Source organism: Mesoplodon bidens, assembly GCF_964165515.1.
Source record: "Mesoplodon bidens genome assembly, chromosome: 16".
NCBI classification, from domain to species: domain Eukaryota; kingdom Metazoa; phylum Chordata; class Mammalia; order Artiodactyla; family Ziphiidae; genus Mesoplodon; species Mesoplodon bidens.
Genome location: NC_138173.1, coordinates 27,820,327 through 27,847,639, shown reverse-complemented (window position 1 = coordinate 27,847,639; position 27,313 = coordinate 27,820,327). Strand labels below are relative to the sequence as shown.

The window sequence follows — 27,313 nt, the reverse complement described above, 5'->3', positions numbered from 1 at the left end:
CACTGAAATTGAAACTGTGATTAAAAGTCTTCCAACAAACAAAAGTCCACGACCAGATGGCTTCACAGGTGATTTCTATCAAACATTTATAGAAGAGCTAACACCTATTCTTCTCAAACTCTTCCAAAATATAGCAGAGGGAGGAACACTCCCAAACTCATTCTACGAGGCCACCAGCACCCTGATACAAAAACCAGACAAAGATGTCACAAAGAAAGAAAACTAAACGCCAATATCACTGATGAACATAGATGCAAAAATTCTGAATAAAATGCTAGCAAACAGAATCCAACAGCACATTAAAAGGATCATACTTTATGATCAAGTGGGTTTTATCCCAGGAATGCAAGGATTCTTCAATATATGCAAATCAAACAACATGATACACCATGTAAACAAATTGAAGGAGAAAACCCATATGATCATCTCAAGATGAAGAGAAAGCTTTTGACAAAATTCAACACCATTTATGATAAAAACCCTCCAGAAAGTACGCATAGAGGGAATTTTCCTCAACATAATAAAGGCCATATATGACAAACCCACAGCCAACATCATCTTCAATGGTGAAAAACTGAAACCTTTCCCATTAAGATCAGGCACAAGACAAGGTTGCCCACCCTCACCATTATTATCAACGTAATTTTGGAAGTTTTAGCCACAGCAATCAGAGAAGAAAAAGAAATAAAAGGAATCCAAATCAGAAAAGAAGTAAAGCTGTCACTATTTGCAGATGACATGATACTATATATAGAGAATCTTAAAGATGCTACCAGAAAACTACTAGAGCTAATGAATGAATTTGGTAAAGTATCAGTATACAAAATTAATGCACAGAAATCTCTTGCATTCCTATACACTAATGGTGAAAAATCTGAAAGTCAAATTAAGGAAACACTCCCATTTACCATTACAACAAAAATAATAAAATATCTTGGAATAAACCCACCTAAGCAGAGAAAATACCTGTATGCAGAAAATTATAAGATACTGATGAAAGAAATGAAAGATGATACTTATAGATTGAGAGATATACCATGTTCTTGGATTGGAAGAATCAATATTGTGAAAATGACTCTACTACCCAAAGCAATCTACAGATTCAATGCAATCCCTATTAAACTACCACTGGCATTTTTCACAGAACTAGAACAAAACATTTCACAATTTGTATGGAAACACAAAAGACCCTGAATAGCCAAAGGAATCTTCAGAAAGAAAAACGCAGCTGGAGGAATAAGGCTCCCTGACTTCAGACTATACTATAAAGCTACAGTAATCAAGACAGTATTGTACTGTCACAGAAACAGAAATATAGATCAATGGAACAGGATAAAAAGACCAGAGATAAACCCACACACATATGGTCACCTTATCTTTTATAAAGGAGGCAAGATTATACAGTGGAGAAAAGACAGCCTCTTCAATAAGTGGTGCTGGGAAAACTGGACAGCTATATGTAAAAGAATGAAATTAGAACACTCCCTAACACCATACATAAAAATAAACTGAAAATGGATTAAAGACCTAAATGTAAGTCCATACACCATCAAACTCTTAGAGGAAAACATAGGCAGAACACTTTATGACATAAATCACAGCAAGATCCTTTTCGACCCACCTCCTAGGGAAATGGAAATAAAAATAAAAATAAACAAATGGGACCTAATGAAACTTAAAATCTTTTTCACAGCAATGGAAACCATAGCAAGCTGAAAAGACAACCCTCTGAATGGGAGAAAATATTTGCAAATGAAGCAGCTGACAAAGGATTAATCTCCAAATCATACAAGCAACTCATGCAGTTCAATAGCAAAAAAAAAAAAAAAAAAAAAGACAGAAACAAACAAAAAAAACAGCCCAATTCAAAAATGGGAAGAAGTCCTAAATAGACATTTCTCCAAAGAAGATATACAGATTACCAACAAACACATGAAAGAATGCTCAACATCATTAATCATTAAAGAAATGCAGATTAAAACTACAATGAATTATCATCTCACACTAGTCAGAATGACGATCATCAAAAAATCTACAAACAAAAAATGCTGGATAGGGTGTGGAGAAAAGGGAACCTTCTTTCACTCTTGGTGGGAATGTAAATTGATACAGCCACTATGGAGAACAGTATGGAGGTTCCTTAAAGAACTAAAAATAGAACTACCGTACGACCCAGCAATCCCACTACTTGGCACATACCCTCAGAAAACCATAATTCAAAAAGAGTCATTGTACCAAAATGTTCATTGCAACTCTATTTACAATAGCCAGAACATGGAAACAACCAAAGTGTCCATCAACAGATGAATGGATAAAGAAGATGTGGCACATATATACAATAGAATACTCAGCTATAAAAAAGAACAAAACTGAGTTATGTGTAGTGAGATGGATGGACCTAGAGACTGTCATACAGAAGGAAGTAAGTCAGAAAGAGAAAAACAAATACCATATGCTAACACATATATATGGAATCTAAAAAAAAAAAAAACAAAAAAGGAAAAAAGGAAAATAGTCAGAAGAACCTAAGGGCAAGACGGGAATAAAGATGCAGACCTACTAGAGAATGGAGTTGAGTATATGGGGAGATGGAAGGTTAAGCTGGGACAAAGTGAGAGAGGGTCATGGACATATATACACTACCAAACGTAAAATAGATAGCTAGTGGGAAGCAGCCACATAGAACAGGGAGATCAGCTCGGTGCTTTGTTACCATCTAGAGGGGTGGGATTAGGAGGGAGATGCAAGAGGGAAGAGATATGGGGACCTATGTATATGTATAAATGATTCACTTTGTTATAAAGCAGAAACTGGCACACCATTGTAAAGCAATTATACTCTGATAAAGGTGTTAAAAAAAAAAAGAATGAGCTTTTGCTGTGTCAGCAAGATACGCCCCACAAGAATGATCCTTTATTGACTGAGCTGTCCTTCTCAATCTTGTGAGGGAGAACACTTTCCATGCCACACTAGACAATTATTGACCAGCACTAATGCCTAAAATTGTAAAACAAGATGTTTCATGGAAAAAATTGTTCTTAATCTAAACTAAAACAAAACAGTTGCTCCCCTTCTAGGATTCTATGGAAGGAAACAAGTCTTTCAAACTATCTTTAGTTAGTTTAATTTTCAAAAAATGAACTTTATTTTATATAAAGGTATATATTTCAAATACAATATTTTATGTTTATATTTGATTATAAACAAACAATAAACACACATATTTAGTTCTGACTTATAGACCAGCAACATACATACATGAGATTTTAATGGGAGGCTAAATGGGAGATTCAGTAGCACTGAAATAAATTGAAAAGTCTTTTAATTTCTACTGCAGAATAAAAATGTAATATTATTATAAATCATAGTCAATGCTATTTTATTTTACAAATCTGAGGTTGAAGATTTCTGCATCATCATGGAAGTAAAATGAAAACAAAACCTTATTGTGATTATTGCAATGCTGGGTGAAAACTAGCCAGAATTTTCTGCATTCCAGGGACTTCTACCTTATATGTCACATAAACAAATATTACCCAATTATGGACACTAATGAAAAAAATATGATAAGAATTCTTAATCAAGTTTTAGTCTGATGACAGAAGAATGGAGACTTACCCAAATATTTAGCTTTATTGCTGGATTAAAAATGCAAAGTAAAGCATTATTTACTCCCACTTTTAACCATGACAGAATTACTAAAATCATCTTGCTCTATTGCCATAAACAAGTAAAAACATGAAAAATATATATGAAACAAACATGCTCAGATACTGAACAGCAGACAGCACTGGACTGAGAACACAGAGAAAAAGGAAACGTATGAAGTGAGTCCTATGATAACCATCCCAGCTTTCTGCCAGGAGGCTGTTTCCAGATCACTGTGCTGGAAAGGTGGAAAGAGGGTGCAGATAATTAGAAACAGTAGGCTTTCTGAGTTGAAGAGGCAGAGATATACGTTTGGTAAAACTGAAGCAGCTGGAATATCTAGGACAAAGGCCTAAAGAAAATGGAGCTATGAGAAAATGGAGAAAGAGATTCAGAAATCTTCATAGGGTTTGCCTGAGACTTTCTTACATTCTAATAGGTGTGTAGCAGTATCTAACAGCTATTTTAATTTGAAATTTCCTGATGATGGTTTATGATGTGGAGCATCTTTTCATATCCTTATTTGCCATCCATGTATCTTCTTTGCTGAAGTATTTGTTAAGGTCTTTGGCCTTTTTAAAATCAGGTTGTTTTTTTCAGCATGGACTTTGAAAGATATATTATAAATAGGCTCAAGATTAAAGGAAAACATGAATACAATGAAGATAAAATGAAAGGTATATTAAAAAAGAGCCAAATTGAACTTCTATGAATTAAAAAAACAATATCCAAAGTGAAGAACTAAATAGATGGGATTAATAGCTGATTTGACACTTATTCTAAAAAGATCAGTGAAGATTTATCAATACCAAATATCCAAACTGAAGCACAGAGGAAAATGAATGAAAAAAAAGTAATTCAGTGACATCTTTAAAAATATTAAGATGCTTAAAATACATGAATTGGAGTTCAAGAAGGAAGGGAAAGCAGAAACTATATTTGAAGAATATTCCAAATTTAATAAAACCAATAAACATTCAGTTACAAGACCTGTCAAAACTCTAAGCTGGGTAAACCAAAAGACAACCATACCCAAGTACATCTTAATCAAATTGTTGAAAACCAGTGAAAAAAAATGTAAAAACAGAGAAAAAAAGACATATTTTGTACTTAGCAGCAAAGATTACCAGTCTTCTTCTCCGAAATTATCTAAATCAGAAATCAATGGAATGACATTTTGAAAGAATAGACATAAAAAACTGTCAAGTTAAAATTCTATATCCAGAGAAATGTTCCTTCAAGACTGAAGGCCAAGAATTCAGCCCATCAGAAGCTATCAGAGTTTGTTTCCGATAGATTTGCATGATGTTTTTTTCAGACAGAAGGAAAAGGACACCTGAAGGAAAACTGAGTCTACATTAAAGGAAGAAGAACACTGGAAATGGTAAGTATGGATAAACATAAAATATTTTCCCATTATTTAGTTTCTTTAAAAGATAATTGAGAGTTAAAAGCAAAAATAATAACAATGTATTAGGTGTTAGTAATATATATAAAATATAATGTGAAAAAATGGTCAGAAAAGGACCATAGAAGTTTATGGAAGTATACTGATGTAATGTTATTTTATATATGAAGTTATATTATAATAGGATTTGAAGGTAGACTGTGATAATATAAACTTGCAAATTGTAAACTCTACACCAACCTCTGAAAAGTAAAAGGCAAAGAGGTATAGCTAATAATCCAATACTAAGAGATAAGATGGATTCTAAAAATAAATCAATTAATCTAAAAGAAGATAGGAAAAGAGGAAAAGAACAAAGAGAAGGTGGGATGAATGAAACAGATTAACAAGATGGTAGATTTTAATGTAACCATGTTAATAATTACATTAAATATAAATTGGTTAAACACTCCAATTAAAATGCAGATGTTTTAAGACTAAATCCTTTCCTTATATGTCATTGCAAAATTTTCTACTTATGTTATGTATATGTATATGTGTGTGTGTGTGTGTGTGTGTGTGTGTGTAATTTTAAGGAATTAGCTCACACAATTGTGGGAGCTGACACATCCAAAATCAACAGGGTAGTACATCAGGCTGCAAACTCAAGCAAAAGTTGACGTTGGAGTCTTTAGTCCACAATTTGTAGGTCAAGCTGAAGATTCAGGAAGGATCTGTGTGTTATAATCTTCAAGCGGAATTCCTTCTTCTCTGGGAAAGCTCAATTTATGCTCTTAAAGCCTTCAAATACTGGATGAGACCCATCTGTATTATCAAGGTTGATATCCTTTACATAAAAGGCAGCTAAGTGTAAATGTTAATCACATCTACACACATCTTCACAGCAACATCTAAACTAGTGTTTGATCATATGACTAGACACAAAATTTAACCATCATAATTAGCAAACCTTAGATCCCACCTATGAGTCTGATTACAAACATTTTTACTGTGTTTCTTTTTGAACCATCCTTTCCCTCTTATTTAATTCAAAACCCATCTCATTCTCTTTAAGTGTTTGCTAAAACCCCTCTTCTCACAAGTAAATCCATTCAATACTGATTTTTCCTTAGATGCCTTCTTTATACAGTATGAGTTTAATGTTGGTTTCCTTCTGCTTATGACCTATTTTTGCTCATGTGTATGAACTGAGTTTTATTCATTTGATTGTAAACTGAGCAGGGGAAAGTCCATATAATCAATCTTTTTAAATCTCCCTGTAAAGCCTAATTTACTATAAAAAGAAATCTCCATGTCTGCTCCTATAATATGTTAAATAGTTGATTTAATGGAAGGAAGGAAAGACAAGCCAGGTTGTGACTTGCTATTCATATTCTGTTTTCAGAAACCTTTATTATCTTCAAAACAATTTACCTTTGTATCATGTAGACAAATAATATGAGTTTTGAAAGGGAGAGGTTTAAGGAAAATATTACAGTGTGAAACAGCATGTAAACTGATTCGAAAATATGTTACTTCCTTTTTACACAAGAGGAAAAAAGTTTCTCAATTCTCTTTAAAAAGTTTTAAGTATTGGTTCTAGTTTGCCCCAGAAGTCCTATCTTTTGTAATGACATAATTATTAAAGAGAGCCCTCTTTCAAATGAATCCCTGTTTAGAGAATTTATTATATGATCACTCTAGTTCAGTAAGAGGATGTGCCAATATTCAGGCCGTAAATACTGGTTATGGCAGTGGGTAAATTTTGATGCATTAGAATCTTATTTAAAACAAAAGTGTCTACCCTTCCCCAACTTCCTTTACCCCACCCCGATAAATCTAGGGCAGGATTCAGACCTTTAAGAATTTAACATATTTGAAACAATCCAAATTTTGAGAACCACTAACCTCTAGATTGCAATACACTTTCAATTATTACACTTAAAGCAAACATCAATTTACACTTCTTTGTGTAGACAATAACACTTTACTACTGCATGTCTTTTGAAGGATCTTTATGGCCTATGTTGGGTTTTTTTTTTTTCCTTATACACTCTGTATTCCAGAAAGACCTCAGAAGGCCTTTGAATCTAAACCATTAATAGCCCTCTTAGTCCTCTGGAAGTCATGAGGAAAAATGAGGGCAAGTAATGATGTAGTCATTCCTTAGGCATAATTTGAACAACTTTAAGATGTGATTCTGTCCACATTCAATGAAAATGATGAATAAGAAGAAGTTGTTCCATGATATAGGATAGGTATAAAAAGAAACTGTTGATGAGGAAAATTATATTCAAATATGTGAGCATAGTCAGTCTGCAAAACCTAATATAATCACAGACTCAAGAGTATACTCGTTCTACAAAACAGTGTAACCTGAGAAACTGAGGCCTAATGAACTTCAATAATTTAAATAACTTACCCCCAAATAATAACTGGTTTATAAAAAACTGTATGTCACCTGCCTCATTTCAGCTTTTTAAAAATACTACATTACCCAGTAAAGTTTGAATTATGTACTCTCAGGATTAGCTGTCTGACTCTATTCCTTCATTAACTTAGATAATTGAACTATAATGTCTGCAACCATCTGAAAAAATCATGGGTGTGATGTCTCATTTAGTTATCTTATTTCTGAACATTCAGAAGGTCAATATATATTTGTAGTACATGAATAAAATAAAAATAAAATAAAATAGCTAACAAAAGTAAAAGTGCCCACAGTTATATAATAAGTGTAATATGAATCAAACAGAAAAATAAGTGGCTGTAACATATGTAAAGAAGGAAAAATAAATCCTTGTTTTGTCATAGCTTTCTAAAACCTTTAGTCATTCAGTACATAATTGTTTCTAATTCAGGAACATATCCCCACTGTTTTGATTGTTTTTTTTTCATAGTCCTCAACCCTGCCCCACAAATTTTTTTCATATTGTGAGTTTATGTGGGTATTTGTAATTTTTATTACGATATAGCACAATATCACCAGGATATAGTTTTTAAATTCTCTTGTTGCAGAAGGACTTTGTCTTAAAAAGGCAAAGGGTAAATGTTATAGCATGAGAAGGCACAAAATGCTCTATGCAATTCAAGATCATCATTCTTTCTTCTAAAGACATTCAAATGGCCTACAGTCTAATGGCCCCTATGAAAAAACACACACCATAATACTTCCATTATGGATGGATACTACTAGCCAAATGACTGAACTTCTGCCTAACCTAATTTAAATGAATTGGTTTTGTGTTCAATGTACTAAGAAACAAGGCAATTAAGCCTTTTCATCTTTAGTTACCGGGGGGAGGCATGGGATGAAGAAATGAAGGAAACTGACAATTTTGTGCTGTTGTATCTATTGTATAATATTTTTTGTTTACTTTTTTATTGTGATATAATAAAATATCATTAAATTCATTTCAGGTGTACAACATAATGATTCAATATTTGTATATATTGCAAAATGATCACCACAATAAGCCCATGTTAACTGGGCTTATTCCATTGTATAGATGAAGAAATTGAGGCAGCTCAGAAAAGTTAGGTACATTGTCCAAGATTCACAGTGTGAGTAAATAGCAAACTTAAAATTTGAACCCCCAAAAATCTGACTCTAAATCCCTCTCACTGCATCAAACCAGAAATAAAGGCACACCCAATAGGAGGTTTAGGAAAATTCAGTAGTTAATTTGTCCTTAGAAAGATTTGTGCTTCAGATAGTCTTTAAAATACCTGGTTAGTTAATAATCACTATATGATTCATGTCAAAGGAGCCCAAGATACTTATTCATGCAAATTAATTTACCTCCCACAACTTTCTGGATCCTTGCTCAAACTTGATTTTTTTTTTTTTTTTTTTTTTTTGCGGTACGTGGGCCTCTCACTGTTGTGGCCTCTCCCGTTGCGGAGCACAGGCTCCGGACGCACAGGCTCAGTGGCCATGGCTCATGGGCCTAGACACGCCACGGCATGTGGGATCTTCCCGGACCGGGGCACGAACCCGTGTACCCTGCACCGGCAGGCGGACTCTCAACCACTGCGCCACCAGGGAAGCCCAAACTTGATCTTTTTTATATCACTTGTATAGCTGATCTCAGCTCTCTGGCTAAGTGGGTCAGACAACACTCACATTGGGGCTCTCAAGCCGCATGGTCATCTGGTGTCCCATGGTAGATATTCTGTCTCTACCAAGGCCCCACAGCAAACCAGAAGCTGTTTCTCTAAAGGAGGGTAATTATATGCAGAGGAAGATTATATATATATATATATATATATATATATATATATATATATATATATATATAGTCCAAACCCTAGAGGTCTGCTTGCCAGAGGCTCTATATAGAAATTATCTTTGCCAAGGACACTTGAAGTATCATTATTGGATCTGCTAGATCATGAGGCCTGTGTGGTAAGAAAGCTTACACTGCAGCCTGAACTTGGTGCAGAGCCTTCTCATTTTCTGATCCCTACTTAAAACTAGCAGCCTGATGGGTCACTTTTTAAATGGGTTGACATTGCACATTCAAACATGGTAAATGGTCCACATCCATTTGGGGAAGAATTAGAGGGAGATTTAAGGTGTGTAGTTTTACCAGCGGTGCAAGGTACTTCTTCAAGGGGACTTGGCCTCCCCCTAAATCAAGAGACTCTGGACCTGTGAATTGACATAGATCTGGAAAGGGAGTGAAGAGCCATGGCTCCTCATTGTGGAGACTTAGATCAGGTCTATGGCCGCCAGACCTAGAACATTTCCAGTTACATAGGTCAAGTGATACTCTAGTAGTCTGCCCACATATTTTGTTCCTAGAGAAAGCGTGATTGCCTACCTCCAAAGATATCTATAGGGCCAAGGCATTCTGATTACCTATATGTCCCTGCTACCTTTAGAACACATGTTCCTATCTGTCTTCGACACTTAAATATTGGCATTGGCTTTTGCTACTCTGGGATCCTATAATCCCCTTGAAATCGGGGAACCCATTTAATGATAGTGTTGTAGGCTGAACAATGCCCTTCCTTCCCTTTTGTAAAGATGTCCACATCCTAATATCAGAAACCTGTGAATATATTACATTACATGGTAAAATGGACTTTGCAGATGTGGTTAAGTTAAGGATCTTGAGATGGAGACATTGTTCATGATTATCTGAGTGAGTTCAATATAATTGCAAGGGTCCTTTTAAGAGAGAGAGAGAGAGAGACAGACAGACAGGCGGTCAGAGAAAAGATATCCTACACTGGCTTTGAATATTGAAACGGGGCCATGAGCTGTTTCTAGAAGCTGAAAGAGACAAATAACAGATTTTCTGCTGGAGTCTCCAGAAGGAAGAGGCACTGCGGACACCTTGTTTTAGCCCTGTAAGACTTATTTCAGACTTCCAACTTCCAGAAATGTAGGAGAATAAATCTTTGTTGTTTTAAACCACTAAAATTTCTGGTAATTTGTTACAATAGCAATAGGCAACTAATATGGGCTTCACTCTGTAGAACAGTGGTTCTCAACCAGGATTAATTTTGTTTCCCTCAGGACACGTTGGCAATATCTGGAGATATTTTTGATGGTCATGACTCAGGGGAGGGTAATTCTGGCATCTGGAGGGTTAAGATCAGGAATACTCTTAAACATCCTGCAATGCACAGGACAGTCCCTCACACAAAGAATAATTCCATCCAAAATGTCAATAGTGCCTACAGTAAAAAATTCTGCCCTACCTGGCCATGAAAGAAGAGTAACCACAAAGCTTTTCAAGCATGCAGGTATTCCCTCACTAAAGTGTTTTCTCAGTGCCTTACTGAGGGCAATGTTTCCTGGGCCTTCTCATGGAACATAGTTATACATGATAAATCCAGTCCAACATTTCTAACTCCCTAAGTCCTTGGATTCCCTGTTCCACATCATGCTAGAGGAGAAGTAGTGTGTCAACCTCATTAACTGTAGGCTAATACCATGGGGTCCAACAACGTTCAGTCGATGAACCAAGTAATCATTCAGAGCCAACTTCAGCTGCACAGCTAATTCATAAAAACAGAATCTCCAGCCGCTCCACCCATATCAATGAACTCAGCCAGATTTCAGTTTCTATTCCATTCTCCTTTGGTCTAACATCCTTAGAATCCATTCCCATTCATTCTTCAGATTTCTGTTGACATATATTTGCAAAGACTTGCAATTCTTTTGATGTGCAAGCTGTTTTCTCCTAGGTAATAATATATAACTGTTGCTCTTGTAATATGCTGACATCTTATCCTAATTATGGGTATAGTAGCAAGGGGAGGTAGTAGGTCTTGCAAATTGGCATCCTTTTTCAGATGTTCATCCCAAATGAGGTTATCACAGGGCTTTCAAGAGAAAGAAAGCTAACGTTCTCAGATAATGGAGGGAAAGTTATTTCCACTGGAATGGGAGTCTCAAAGTGCTCTGGGGCCCAAGATTGTCAGTTTCATCTATGTTGAACAACAGAAGTACCCTTTCCAAGATTTAGGGTCTCATTCTCTATCAATTAATGCTTTAATTGATTCATATGAGACATTTACTGAGACCGTGAATTAAAGTGGAATTGTAATACAACACACACAATTACATTTTGTGTTTCATTTTCAGCTATATCAACCTTGCAGCTATCAGAAAAGAAAGAGCTTTGTTTAGGGCTACTATGGAAGCTCTCTGATCCTCAGGTAGTTATTTAAACACTTTAGAAACTAGCTTGAGTTTAGTAAAACTAAATGATACTCAAATAAATATTTTCTCATTGAATACTAGAAATAGTACATAAATTAAAAGCTATAGAAATTTAAAATCTTGATTTTGGCAAGATATTCCATAAATTTTCCTGTGCTAGCCAAATAGGCAATATTACAGAAATATGGTTATGTAAACATATAGTTTAAACTAAAAATAGAATTACCCTATGACCAAGCAATCCAGCTACTGGGCATATACCCAGAGAAAACCATAATTCAAAAAGACACATGCACCTCAGTGTTCATTGCAGTACCATTTACAATAGCCAGGTCATGGAAGCAACCTAAATGCCCATCGACAGATGAATGGATAAAGAAGATGTGGTACATATATACAATGGAATATTACTCAGCCATAAAAAGGAACGGAACTGGGTCATTTGTAGAGATGTGGATGGATATAGAGACCGTCATACAGAGTGAAGTAAGCCAGAAATAGAAAAAAACAAATATTGTATATTAACACATATATGTGGAACTTAGAAAAATGGTACAGATGAACCGATTTGCAGGGCAGAAATAGAGACACAGATGCAGAGAACAAACGTGTGGACACCAAGTGGGGAAAGTGGTGGGGGGTGTGGGGATGGTGGTGTGATGAATTGGGAGATTGGGATTGACATGTATACACTAATGTGTATAAAATAGATAACTAATAAGAACCTACTGTATAGAAAATAAATAAAATAAAATTAAAAAAACCCATATACTCTGACAGCTTTATGTCTTTGAACTTCTGCACTCAAATAGTATTAGATAATGATCTTATTTATCATCATCTACATGTGTCACTTATATAGTTCTGAAGAGAGGTATTCTAGGATATAATTTTATACTGTCCCATTCATTAGCCACCAGAATATAGGTAACACAAGTCTGGGAATTGTTGCTATTATATTAGAAAATAAAATTAAAAATTTAAAACAATTTTCTAAAGGGAAATTATGAAACAAAATTAACAAAATGAATGCTAGCAGTGGTAAATATAATGCCTTAGTTTTACATTCAGATAAATAAATTTCATGAACACAGCATGAAAGGGCACTTGCCTAAATAGTATTTTATATGAACAAGATTTTAATATTTTTGATTGAAAAATCATTACAATGTAAAATAAAGCATTGCTAAGTCATCCATTAAATTTGGGTAACATTAACATAAATATGGTAAAATATAGCTTAAGAGATTCAGACCCAGGAAAACCTTCCTTTCCAGTGTTCAGGCAATAATTGAAAAAGTCTTTATATATTTAAAATCCCCACTGTTCACAAAAGTTACCAACAATTTCAGTAGAAACCAGGCAAGGCCAAGCAGGAAAACAAAAAGTCTAGAAACCATTCATAGGAAGAATACTGAAGGGATTTCGGCTGTTTAGCACAGAGAAAATATAAGACTTTCATAGGACAATTATGGCAGTTTTAAATATCTGAATGGATATTATATGGACAAAGTGTTAAACTTTTCTAACGATGCAGATGGAAAGCTTGGGACAACAGTAGACATTAGAAAAATACAGATTTAGGTTTAACCCAAGAATATATTTTGCAATAATAGTAATCATTCTTTTTTTTTTTTTTTTTTTTTTTTTTTTTGCGGTACGCGGACCTCTCACTGTTGTGGCCTCTCCCGTTGCGGAGCACAGGCTCCGGACGCGCAGGCTCAGCGGCCACGGCTCACGGGCCCAGCCGCTCCGCAGCATGCGGGATCCTCCCGGACCGGGTCACGAACCGGCGTCCCCTGCATCGGCAGGCGGACTCTCAACCACTGCGCCACCAGGGAAGTCCAGTAATCATTCTTGAAAGCATTCAAGAGAAGCCAAATTATCATTTGTAACAGATATTATACAGAGGCATTTCTACACTGAGTATGAGATTGGGCTAGGGATATCTAGTGTCATTTTGCTTCCTAAGATTCATTATTCCAAGTACATACGAGGACCTAATAAAAGGAGAGAAGATAGAGGAGGCAGAGCTATTTAACGTATATTTTTGGACCAATTTTTTCATCAGTTATATTGATATTAAGGCTGGAATTGACAGAACAAACATGGTTAGAAGAATTACATGTGAGAGAGGTAAGAAAACTGTAAGATAATACCCAGTAATCTGAGTGTAGTTTATGTAAATACATTTTTTTTGTACAGACATATCCTCATTTCTTCCAGGGAAATTATCAAATATGCTTTCACATAAATGTAAAAATCTAGGAACTTCTGAATTAATACTGAAATTTTTAAACTGTTAAAATTATGGTCCTCAAGTGTAAAGATAAAAAAATAAACGTAACATTTGGTAAAATCTATAATAAAGTATATCTACCAAATATATATAGAATCTTGTTATTAAAATAAGCAACTGATTCATAGTATCATAAACTTTAAAAGTTAACAAAGAGGCATCCCTTTAAGACATTGTCTTTAACCACAATTTAAGGAAAAGAAGGTTTATTTCTAGTGAAGAAATTTCCTGCACATAAAAACAACAAAGAAAAGGTCTAAGTTCACTGTAACATATTGACTGCTGGGAATTAGCAAAAAAAATAAAAAATAAATAAAACATCTAAGAAGTTCCCCAATTTAATCTCTCAGTTTTGCTTATAGTAAAGGCTCTAAATCTGTCCCAAACTACTGGTGTTTCTAAGATAAAGCACAGAGTTTTCCCTGAGGTTCCCTTGGTACCCGAAATTACATCTCTGCAGAAAATTATTCCAAGAGAGTCACACTAAATATAGAAAGAGAACACCTATCCATATGCTTAACAACTATTTAAAATATATGAAATCAAAGAATGCAAAATCATATCACATATAACCATTTTCCATATCTAATATCAGTGTCCATGAGATTAGTACTGTATTTTATATTTTTAGGGACTTGAGTTTGTTAGTAATTGTGTGGGTTTGCAAAATGAAATTACTGTGATAATTATGGTAACTGTGGAATAAGGGTAAGATTTTCATTTTTTTTTATCAACCATACCCCATCCTTGTCCTCAGCCCCAGCACTGTGGTTGTGTGATTTCAGTTAAGTTTGTGGATAAATGGATGCATTCATCATTCTTAGGTTTTCTCCAACAGAGGCATCTCTTCTTGTTCCTCTTTTTGAAGATATACATCTCCTGGACTGGGCTAGAGCCAGGATTTAACACATGACATGACCCTGACACAGTCCTGCTGAAGAAATTGCCTATCCTGGCCTCTGGGGACGTGGAGAAGTGGGGCAGCTGGAGGCGGCAAAAGGACTCGGAAGTGAGGATGCAGATTGACTCAGATTGCCCAGGGCTGGTCACAATTAAAACATTATTCCCATTTTACAGATGATGAAATTGAGGCTTAGATAAAGAAATTGTGATCATATAGAGTTATATCATATTGGCATGCTCACTCTTTATTTTCTGAAATATATTTATTAGACTTTACTTGAGTTAAATATAGTCTCTTGACTAGCCAAGTTAAACTTCAAAAGATTTACATTTAGAAGATTAACAATCACATAGAATAACAGGTAACCATTTGAAAATTTGAACAAGTGCTTGAAAAGTTTGGGATCATTTCAGATATGTTCAAAGTGAACTTTCAGATGTGTCTTCAAAGATTCCAACTATAGGGCTTCCCTGGTGGCTCAGTGGTTGAGAGTCCACCTGTCAATGCAGGGGACACGGTTTCGTGCCCCCGTCCGGGAAGATCCCACATGCGGTGGAGAGGCTGGGCCCGTGACCCATGGCTACTGAGTCTGCGCATCCGGAGCCTGTGCTCTGCAACGGGAGAGGCCACAACAGTGAGAGGCCCTCGTACCACACACACACACACAAACATTGATTCCAACTATAAATATGAATAATTATCTCTTGCAGATAAGTCATCTGATAACTTTCACTTCTAAAAAAGGCTATTTTTGATTTTTTTAACGTTAATGATGATTGTTGAAAATATTTGCTCCTACTCCAGAATCCAAACAATAAGAAAGTTCAAATTACCAGATATTGTTGGAAAAATACTATAAAACAGTGTCTATCATGAGTTCACAGTTTTACAATTCTAAAGATATAAAGTGATTATTAGATTTTAAATATTAAATGGCATTGACAGTAATATTGATGTTTAACATAAGACACCACCATTAATTTAGAAGAAATTTAAGTAGCTCTAATAATGCTCTGACTCTTAGCATTAAATTTCTATATTCTACTCCATTCCTCCTCAGGATAACTGAATTTTTACCTGTTGGCTGTATCAGAGGGGCTAGTCTGATGACTGATAACTATCTCATACCCTGTTTCCTTTCCATTCCAGGAGAGGTTTGCTGTCCACTTCCACGATCATAATCAAACGCATATTTCTCTATTTTATGAAAATAAAATATAAGCTATATCCATCTTCCCCCACTTACTAAGCAAAACTGCCCCCTCCTCCTTCTCTTCTCTTCCAGGTTGATGAGACTTTAAATTGCCTTCACTCTGCACTGCTTCCCACCCCCTTTCCCACAGTAGAATGCTTTCCCTCTACTGACTCTGTCCTCCTCTACCACCTTGGCTCTACTGAGATTGTATAAAAATCTTAATTCCAAGCAACTACTAGGTTTTTCTTTAAGTAAATTTCCTCTATAACGAAAATCTTTATTTAGCCATTTTATTACAAATTCCCAGTCATTCCAATATTATTCACATAGATTCACGCACACATATTCACACATGTCCACAAACGGAGTGTGCAAGTTTCACTGCTTATTACTGTTTCCTTATCACATCTTCTACTCCCTTCTTTAGGTCTCTGTTCTGATTCATTAAGAGTACTTTTTTTTTTTTTTTTTTTTTTTTTTGCTGTACGCGGGCCTCTCACTGCTGTGGCCTCTCCCGTTGCGGAGCACAGGCTCCGGACACACAGGCTCGGCGGCCATGGCTCGCGGGCCCAGCCGCTCCACGGAATGTGGGATCTTCCGGGATAGGGGCACGAACCCGTGTCCCCTGCATCGGCAGGCGGACTCTCAACCACTTGCGCCACCAGGGAAGCCCAAGAGTACTTTTAACAAAATAATTTTAGAAGTATTTTTGACAAATAGGGTACACAATATGGATATAGTCTCTGAGTCCATGTCTTCTTGAAAGATTTTTTATTTTTTTCCTGACAGATGAATGGTGTTTTGGCTAAGTATATATTTCTTCACTGGTAAATGTCTCCCTTCAGTAGTAGTTTGTAGATGTTATTCTATTGTCTTCTAGCTTCATGTTGCAAATGAGAAGTCTGATGACAGAGTATTATTTTTTTAAGTTATTTTTATTTTTGCATGAAAGCTTGAATTTTTTTTCTTTTTAGGCATGGATTTTGAGAATTTTAGCAAGATATGTCCGAGTAATTTCTTTTGTATTCAAGCTTTCCTGTAGCCCTTTCAACATGCATACTCAGGGAAATGTTTCTCTAGTATGTTTTACTTATTGATTTTCCTCCATCTCTAACTTTTTCTTTGTATCTCCTATAAAGCACTGCCTTGAAATGCCTTGTCTCATTTCAACCTTTTCCTTCATGGCTTCATTTCTTTGTATTTTGGCTCTGTGTTTTAAATATTTCTTATTCTAGATGTTCTAGGCTAATAGTCAAATTCTCAGCAGTAATCATCCTCTTCTTTTTTTTAATTTTTTATTTTAATTTTTGTGTGTGTGTGTATGCAGCCCTCTCACTGTTGTGGCCTCTCCCGTTGCGGAGCACAGGCTCCAGACGCACAGGCTCAGTGGCCATGGCTCACGGGCCCAGCCTCTCCACAGCATTTGAGTTCTTCCCGGACTGGGGCACAAACCCATGTCCCGTGCATTGGCAGGCGGACTCTCAACCACTGTGCCACCAGGGAAGCCCTAACTTTGGTATCTTTGATGAGAGTTTTTCATAGTTTCTTCAGGGAGGAAAAGCATTGCTACAACTAGTAATCACAATTATGAAACTGAAATAGTGATCATGATGGATTATTTAATAAAAATATCATTGTATCTTATGCTATGGTGTCTCCACTGTTGTTGTGTTGGTCCTTCAGAAGTTGTTAGGTATTTATAGAATTACTTATGGCATTAGAGAGTTTCTACCTTTTGTTGCTATTATTATTATTAATTACTGTTTTTGTTGTTGTTGTTTAGTATCCATTTCACCTTCTTTGGGTAATTTCTTCTTCTGAGAAATCGTCTCCTCTTCTATTGTTTGTAGCCCAGAGAGAGCCTTAATCAAGTTGTGTTGCCCTTCTCTAACCAACAGGTAGCTCGGGTAACCTGAGCTTGGCATTTGGACTCTCTCCTTATAATCTGAATCATGCATAAGAATGAAAACTGAAAACGTGCCCCCATGAGTCTAGGAAGCAGTCATACTTTTTAGACCCTAGAGTTACTTGGGATTTATTGTTTTCCATGTCTGCTTCTCTAATCTTCTCCTGGATGCTGTAAGCTCTCAGCCTTTCAATCAATTCTGCTTTTGCTTAGGCTAGCCTAGTATCTATTTCTGGGAACTTAAAAAACTTAAAAAAAATTAGGATACATTGGTTTGACGTGATTGGGATTTGGCACGCTCTCAATGTGCCTCCACAGTTCCCTTGGAACTTATTATCTAACCCTCACTATCTCTGAACAGCCTACTTTTCCTCCCATCTCTGGCCCCTTCATAGCTGACCTGCGTTTGTTCTCTGCTCTGACCTGATTTTATCTATTTTGAAAACTTGACCACAGATTGGTCACATCCTGAGATGTCCACCTGTTCCCCACCTGAGCTCCTTATATTGTGAAATAAGTTCTCACTGTCATTAACAGTATTTTTTATCAGCGAAATCTTTGCCTTGTTACTATTTATTTAGTAATCATATACTAATTTTCCCTTTCTACTATACCACTTCTAATGCTCCCATGATTATTCAACATAATAGTCCAATACAATAAGCTAAAATCATGATCTTTTACATGAAAAATGAATCAGCATGAAATATAAATTTAATTCCATCAAAGATAAATATTTTTCAAACTGCCGAATGGGTTATAGCAAAGGCTGTGTTAATGGCTTCAAAATTAAAAAATAAATAAAGAAAGAAAGAACAAAATGAGTCTCATTTCTGCTTTTTGAGAGTGTCCTTAGATGTATTTTGTGGTGCCAGAGGAGGTTAAACAAAATTCTTCTTTGCTTCTAAGAAAATTCCACTCTTACATCCATAAGCACAATTATTTCTGTATGTCTTCACACTGTGCATTTTTATGATTACAAAATAAGTCTCATATTAAATACTTATAAACTAGCTACAAAAACACTTCATTAAAAAAACTACTAATATAAGGATAAAAAATATTTTATCACTTTTTTCCCAAATAAATAGCAAATATCACTCAGTAACTGAAACAAAAATATTAGAGAAAGAACCATATGAATGAATGGAAAGTACTATTTTGAGCTTCAGTTAACAAACATTCAATTATTTTTCAGAAAAATATAATTACATGAAAATGTGATTAATGTTTAATGTGCTATTACGGTATTATTTATAGCTTAATGTTATTGTTAGTTGCCATTGTGTTCTCTCACAGTCTCAGGACAGTTGCAGTTGCATAGAGCAAAGCCTAGTGACAATCTTCAGAGGAAAGAGAATTATGTGTTTTAGGTGCCACTGAAAGCAAAGCATGGTGCCAAGGACAAAATTAGAAAGTGCTAAAAGCAATTATACAGGAAAATCCTCACTGAAATTATAGCACATGTTGAAAAACTACATCCATACTGCCTAATTATCTCTGTAGGAGAACTTTCATCTCCAGCGACCAGAAATTTTAAATTCAAATTTTAGTATATATAGGTCAACATAAACGCAGAAAGAAAAAAAAGAAAACTGATAATTGCAAAACTGGGAAATGAACCCAGAGAAGTGATTTCAGCTAACAGAAGTAGTACAGAAGTGAGTTCTGCTAACAGAAATAGCAACTATCATTTCAAAGGAAATTTTTAAAAAGTATTCTTAAATATAATACAAGAAATGCTCCAATCGTCTACAACTAAAAGTCTATAAATGACGGTTCACAAATAGTGACATCTCACCTCTTAATGATCAGTTTTGCAGAGTCATATATTTTCACAAGGAAACTACAGCCTCAAATGAAACATAAAGGTCAGTTGAAAAGAAGAGAAAAAGGGTTTGATGAATTTTTTCAATGGAAAAAGTTTTTATCACTTGGAATCACAGGGAATTTGGCCAGGAACACAGGTGCATTGGCTGGATCAATTTCAAGGAAGAAATTTCTCTGCATGAAATTTATGGGTCTAATATTATTCTGAAGAACAGTTTAAAATGATCACAACAATAAACTGGGTAGCTTTACTCACAAAATACTCAGATATTCCAATGAACAACCTACACTATTCCAGGAAGAGGAGGATGTTTCAAGGAACTTTCATGCAAAGAGGTCTCCAAGGTGTTGGGTTATAGTTCAGAGAACTACAGGGCATCTAATGGGTACCTAGTTGTGTAGGAGAACATCTGAAAAGCCAATCTGGGTCGACGGGTGCAACAGCTGGATGCATGACAAGCCAAGGAAGTCATCAGTTAATGATGGATGGGAACTTAGGACACATAATTATTTCTTCAGCAACGTAAGCACCTTGAATGTATGTCAATATTCTCAAAACCTGGCATAAAAATGCTAGTGTCTGTGAACAAAGCCTTTTACTGCTGTTGTTACATCAAACAAGGATTGCCTTCAAAGGATTCTAAGTTTCATCAGTAGAGATTACTGGATTTAAACAAAAAATACTCTTTCATACCTCATTAGGTTAGCTGCAAATATAGATATCATAATTCACATAAAATTAAAATAGGGCTCTGTCAAGAGTAGGCTTTGCCACAACTGCTTCCCAGACTTCCTTGAAGTAGCGTAGACTATGAACTCAGGATTTCCAGTCTCATTCTCTCTAAATATTCATTTATCCAACACAGATTTTCTAACCCACGCCCTGCTTAGAGTAGGAAAATTTTATAGGTAAAATCACTTGAGAACCTCAACTGGAAACTTCAGAGTTTGTTCTCTTTGAAAGTTTAAGGATGGAGATACATTACATATATATTACATACATAAATTAATATGCAAATTAATATATATATGCATACGTTGAGAATAAGACTCTTTAATGAGTAGAACTCTATAAAGAAAAAGCAAAATTCTTGCAAACCTCAGTGTTGAGTTAGATTATATTTTTATACTTCTTAAAATATATATAAACATGAAGCTAGGTATAAACTATTTATATATAAATTAGGTATAGAATTAACACATAACCTATGAATATAAAATTGAACTGACATAAATGAAAAACAAAACCACAATATCAATACATTCAAATTATCAACATAAATTTAATGTGATGGATAAAGTTGTATCATAAACTAAATAGCAGCTTACAAAATGAACACATAACTTAGCTGTGTGGGGCAGGTTTTTTACACTTCTGCATTGTGTTAAACCCCAGGGCTATGACCCTAATGACAATATCTTATGGCTTTTCTTGTTAAACTATTGCAAAATCTTCCTTCGGGCAGTGTGATTTGAAGTCTTGTAACTTTTGTCTTCACTTAAATGAATCAACGGCCTATTTTATTACATCAGCATTTGTTCTTTTCCCATTAGCCCAGGAAATTATAGCTGTGATATTCAGGGCCAACTCTATTGTAAATACAAACTTTTGTAAATTTCTAGCACTGAAATTATGCAATATACACATTTAAAAGATGGTCATTCATACAATTCAGATTATGGTGTATCATTCTCATTCACATACCATAATACATATATCAAACTGTTTAAAGAGAATGTTTATTCCAGCTTGTTTCATAAAGTGATCACAGTGATATAAAGGAAGTCACAATAGTCCTTTCATTCCTCAGCCTGTGCCTCTTTTCCCTCTGCTTTTAGACTTCTATCCTTTCCTTTCCATCCAGTAACTACTGATTGCTCTGTGCCCACCCCAGACCTGTCCAATCATGGAGAAAATTATTTTGATGAACACATGCACAGTAAAGCATTGCTTTCATAATGAGTTACCACTCCCAGGATTATTTATAAAAACTACCTAGGTAGAGAAAACACTGCTTATACAAAATGAATGAATTTCTATCACCTACCATAGTAAGGATATATATTTTCATAGAAGTCCTTTCTTGGTATCAGGTAAACCAAACTATGCTGAAAAATAGTATTCTGTCTATGTTGACAGAATTAAATTTAATTAACTAATGCTATCTATGTAAGATGAATATATTTTTCTAGAACAAATTTCTGCTTTCCATACATACTAAAAAAGAACTGTAACAAGTTAGGTTTTCTATTGTAAATTGCTACCAATTGTCAATTTAGATCTAAGACTATTTCCTAGATGCTTGCTAAATGAATTATTCAGATTTCTCTAAGTTAGGCTGAGGATCAACTAAATCCAAAGTATCAGTGGCTTTAATACTTATTACCCATTCAAAATATAGTGGTTATGCCTTTGTATTGGGCTGTGGTCAGTGTGGTCAGTGTTCAGATCTGCAGTATTGTCTTCTCAGAGACTCAGGCTGAAGGAGCAGCCCTGCCTGAGACATGTTGTTACATTAACAATGGTCATAAATAGAAGCGGTGAAATTAAACAATATGAGCACATTTAAAGCTGCTTCTTAGAAGTAGCATATTTCATGTCTTCTCATGTTCTGTTAGTCAAAACGAGTTTCTTGAGCAACCCTGACAACTGGGTGGAGAAAAATTCGGCTTATAAGGACTCGTTGAAAGAGTGTGGAAGTAGTCAAAAACTGAGCCCAATGTTACAAAAATTATCACTGTAAATAATGTGTTAGGGATATGATTAAACAATATAGCTGATTTTCTCGTCTTTTACAAATCCCTCCTGGTGGCCAGAAGCTCAGTCTTTGGAGTCAGGCAGCCATGATGAGACTCAAACTCTGACACTCACTAGCTGTTTGATCTGGGGCAAACCCCCTCTGTCTCAATTTTCTCAACTGAAAAAAATTAATAATATCGGTCTCACAGCTTTATTCTAAGTATTAAATGAGGTACATAATGTAAAAATCTTGAATATCCTCTTAGAATTTTGTACATTAATATGCTTTCCATCTCTCCCTCATCCATCATCTCTACACCTCATACCACTTTAATTCTGAAAAGTTCAAGCAGTGTTCAATTTAAAGTCATTTTTAATACTATTTTGCATGAATCACTCTTGTCCTTAATCAAATAAAATTACCTTATTTTGTTTTTATCATTTGTCACATTGTTCCTGCAAACTTATATGATATGAAAGCAATTAATCTGGGAAGGGAGTAGAAACATTTCATAATAAAACATTGTGTAGAAGTAAGCTCAAGTGAGCAGGTCATTTTACGTTCTGACATTCTTTCTAATGTTCATGACTTTTCACGAAAGCAAATTATCCAAAACAGTGAAAAATTTATACACTCCCCCTGTTCTTTCTAGTGCAAGTAACTACATGTTGTTATATTTATTTCACACTAAACTGTTAGCCAGTAGCTTGATTATTATGTATTTCTAAATGAAGGAAATGTTATATAGGCTACAATGATTCTCACATATTTAAGAGATGATCTACATGTTGAGCATGGGGTAGTTTCCAGAAGATAAGAGACCACTTCTCAGAAGCTAAATCTATTTCCAAAAAAAAAAAAAAATCGTAAAAGAAACCTTGGAACACATTAAATGAAAATTTCTAACCAAACCTTAGCATTACTTTTGTTCATTCAAGTGTTCATTGGTTAGGAAAATGGTTCTTAGGATGCAGTTATACCACTTAGGGAAACAGAGGGGAGTGATTTCCTCCAGTGAGTCTGTGGCATGCAACAGCCTAATGAGGTTCAATAGGGTCCATCAAGAGCCCAGTGAATGACCACGTATGTCTACGGGCTATTTCTCAGCCATTAGGAACGCGCTTGTGTATAAAAGAGATTTGACCCTACAGTCATGGAAATTACTGTTTAGATGAGGAAGGAAGTGTTAAACAAATAATTACAGGGGAGTAAACATGTTACACAAAGTTAGGAACCAGAGACAGCACATAAAGACAAAAAATAATAATGACTCAAAATTATCCCTGAAAAACCTTTAAATAGACCAAAAATATATGACTCACATTATAAAGGTTGATACTTCATCATATTCTTTATTTTTGGGAAGAAATAATTTATAAAAAATTGTATGTTGGGGCTAAAAAATGCTTTAGACATTTACCTTTTATTCACTTGGACTTATCTAGGATTATTTAACTTAGGGGATGTGATGCTGTTGTATACGAGGACGTTGCAAAAGATGTAGTGAAATGAGGGTGAAAATGATTGAGATTTCGTTTGTGATAAGGAAATGGAATTTGGTCTGGGTAAAAGGATTTTTCTGAGGCAGAGAACAAGACTCCCAAGAACTAACAGTTGCTGGAGAAAACGATAGGTCGGAGCAGTGTATTTGGTAAGTTTTATATTTTTTCTTCTTTCAACTGTGTTTACTTGTAAATATCCCTTGCAAAGACAGAGAAAACTGGTAACTGGATTTTTAATATTTATATATATGCATACTAGAAACACTGGACAAGTAATAGTCATTTTGATATTTTCTCTTCAAAAGATACACACTCACATTTAACTGAACTCATCCTGACTGCAAAGAAAAACACAATGAATTCCCAGAAATTGCAAAAAATCGTTATGTCTGTTACATTTTCAGTTTCTTAAATGTGTGACAGTCTAATTAACTTAAAAAATACTGAGATGATTTCAGCTAATGATAAAACACTGTTGCCTACACAAACATGAATAAATGTCTTTCAGCTATGATAGCTTAAGTTTGCAAGGAATTTTGTTATTATAAAACTACTATTACATCACGATAATCAAGTTTCTAAAAGAAACCGACTAAGTTTCAATTCTGTAAGATAATTAAAGGAATATGAGAAAATAAACTATATTAAGAATGTGATTATGTCATACTAACTCTGTCTTAAAGGCTTTTTTAGAGGTTAATTTAGTATTCTAAATATTTTAAAATAGTTATGTGTATGGAAAGATGATTCACCTCACAGCAAATGTTTGTACAACAGTTACTTTTTCTGCATACACCACTTCATATCAGTAGGCTAATAGTATATAAATAACTGCTAACAGCAAATGTTTGTACAACAGTTACTTTTTCTGCATACACCACTTCATATCAGTAGGCTAATAGTATATAAATAACTGCTAACATAGATATACATATTAAAAAGGAAATGGGCAGCAAAAGCTAAGAACATTAATTTTCTTAAAGGTCCACTGTCACCTATGGCTTGATTTTACTTGGGTTTATGGCCTGATTTTCATTAAATTCTCATTCATATTTTTTCCAGGCACAGAGGCCAGGAAGCTACTAATTTTCATGGTATTCTAAATACTTCAAGAAAAGGTTACTCTAGTTCTTTTTAGAGGTTACTAAATAGTTTATTAGACACTCTAATAGGAACACTTCTAATGTTCAGTATTACTATTTTTGCCTTGAAACAGTTTGAGGTACCTAGCTCAGTCCTGAAAACATGACTCGCTTGAGGGGTGATGTAAGGTTCATAGGTGAGATCTGCAAGAAACAACTTGCTCAGACCCAGAATATGTCAGTGGCCTCTCCTCCATGCTTAGCAACAAGGAGTCGTGTCTTTTCCTTAGCAAATTACATGAGTTGATTGATTTTACTATATGTGAATTTGAAATTGTTTAAAATTTGTCTGTCTTGACATTTAATTTTTTTGAATAATAGCATAAGTTTTCTTTCTTCCTCATGGAGCTCATTTATGTATGTGTCTGTGTGTGTGTCTGGGTGTGGACTTTCTCTCTCATGCCTTTTGACTCCCACTCCAGCATCTTAAACTACTTAATTGAATAGCCACATCTCTGTTATCACTCTGTCTTACACTGAAGACTCCTTAAATATAATAACTTTCTCATTTTAAATTTCAAAAGTTACTTCTTATATATAATGAGTTGATGGAAATATTTTAAACATGAGGCTGGTAAATTGGATAGAATTAATATGACCACTCCACTACATGAAGCTATAAAAAATGTCAGCAGTTGGAATATGAAGAAAAAAGTGTGTCTAATTAGGAAGCCAAAGTCAAAAGAAAGATCCAACATCAGAGTACCAGGTTTGAATAATAGCAAGATTATAAAATCAAGTAACATCAAGAAAGGAGCCACAGATATCTGAACAGGATTGTTTGCTTTAGCTTGTAAGTGGGGATTTTCTCATCTGTAAAACTGGGCTGATTTGCTTTACCTTATAAAAACAAGATGTGTGTATGGATGAGGCCATATTGGGAGACAGATTCACCCACTATGACCCCACTTTGACACAGCTACCTTGCTGAATTTCCATTTCCCAAATGAATACACATCTCACTGTAGTTCACATGACAGATAAAACAAAAAAAATGTTCTAAATTTAATTGGAAGTATAGCCATCTTGTTTTTTTTTTTTTTTTCCAGAACTTTTCTGAAACCACATTGCTCCCAGTTCAGCTCAAATTTGGAGTGATTTTCAAACTCATTTTCTCTCAACTTTTTTTTTCCACTTTCGATATCCAATAATCAAGTCATAAAACTTCCTCTCCTAAAAGTTTCTGACAGAGTTACTCCTACTTTATTCATTACTCTCCTTTTGAACTTACCAAAATGTACTGAAATTATGTATATTCCTGTCACTCTATAGCCTCCAGAAAAATGTGAAGATCTGTAGAACCAGGGTAATGTTTTATTCCCTTTGCGGTAGGCATTCAAAGCAGAGTTGAGGAAAAATGAATGATTTAATGAATCCTTTTTATTTACAGTTACTATTTTGGTCCAACCATGGAAGAAATGACATGGATTTATTCCAACAAATATTTATTCAGCACCACTCACTAGCCTAGGACAAGGGTATACAACCCTGAACAACTTAGATGTGGTTCTCTGTCCCCAACATATCCCCACTATTTTTTTTTGTAATTATCTTACCTTGCTCTCCAGTGTGATCGATCACTGCCATTAGGTACCTGTATGTATCATCCACCTAAGAATATTCTTTCCTTACAGCTCTTTCTTGCTTAAGCTATTCCTCTTAACTGCAATGTGCTTACCTATAATTCTACCAACTCATTAATGACAACATTTTAACTCAAAAATCACTTCTTAGGGAAGAAAAACTTTACCTAATTAATCCCATCTCAACTTCCTCTCTTTTTCACACCATGTTCACCTAACAATTATATATAAAATAATCTATTAATCCAATGAACTATAGGTAGATTTGGATTTAAATGATCCTGAGGTCCAAATTGTGTCTTATATTATTTCCATTTTTCAAACCAGCAACAACTATGCTCATCCACAAATCTTTTTTTTTTTTTTGTAAAAGTTTGTTAACTGAAACAATAAAAAGTTATATTGTCAAAAATATAACTTTGGATGTTTCTGTTATAATTATTTCAAAAAGGTTAATTTCATGTGCCATTTGCATTCTTCTCTACAGTTTATCTAGC

General features: G+C 34.9%; 1 protein-coding gene across 1 annotated transcript in view; it reads right to left on the bottom strand.

Moving 5' to 3' along the window:
- The window catches only part of RALYL (RALY RNA binding protein like), a gene marked incomplete at its 5' end in the record, with an annotated part of 466,983 nt that overhangs the window by 400,472 nt on the left and 39,198 nt on the right, over nt 1-27,313 (bottom strand). The window lies entirely within an intron of this gene.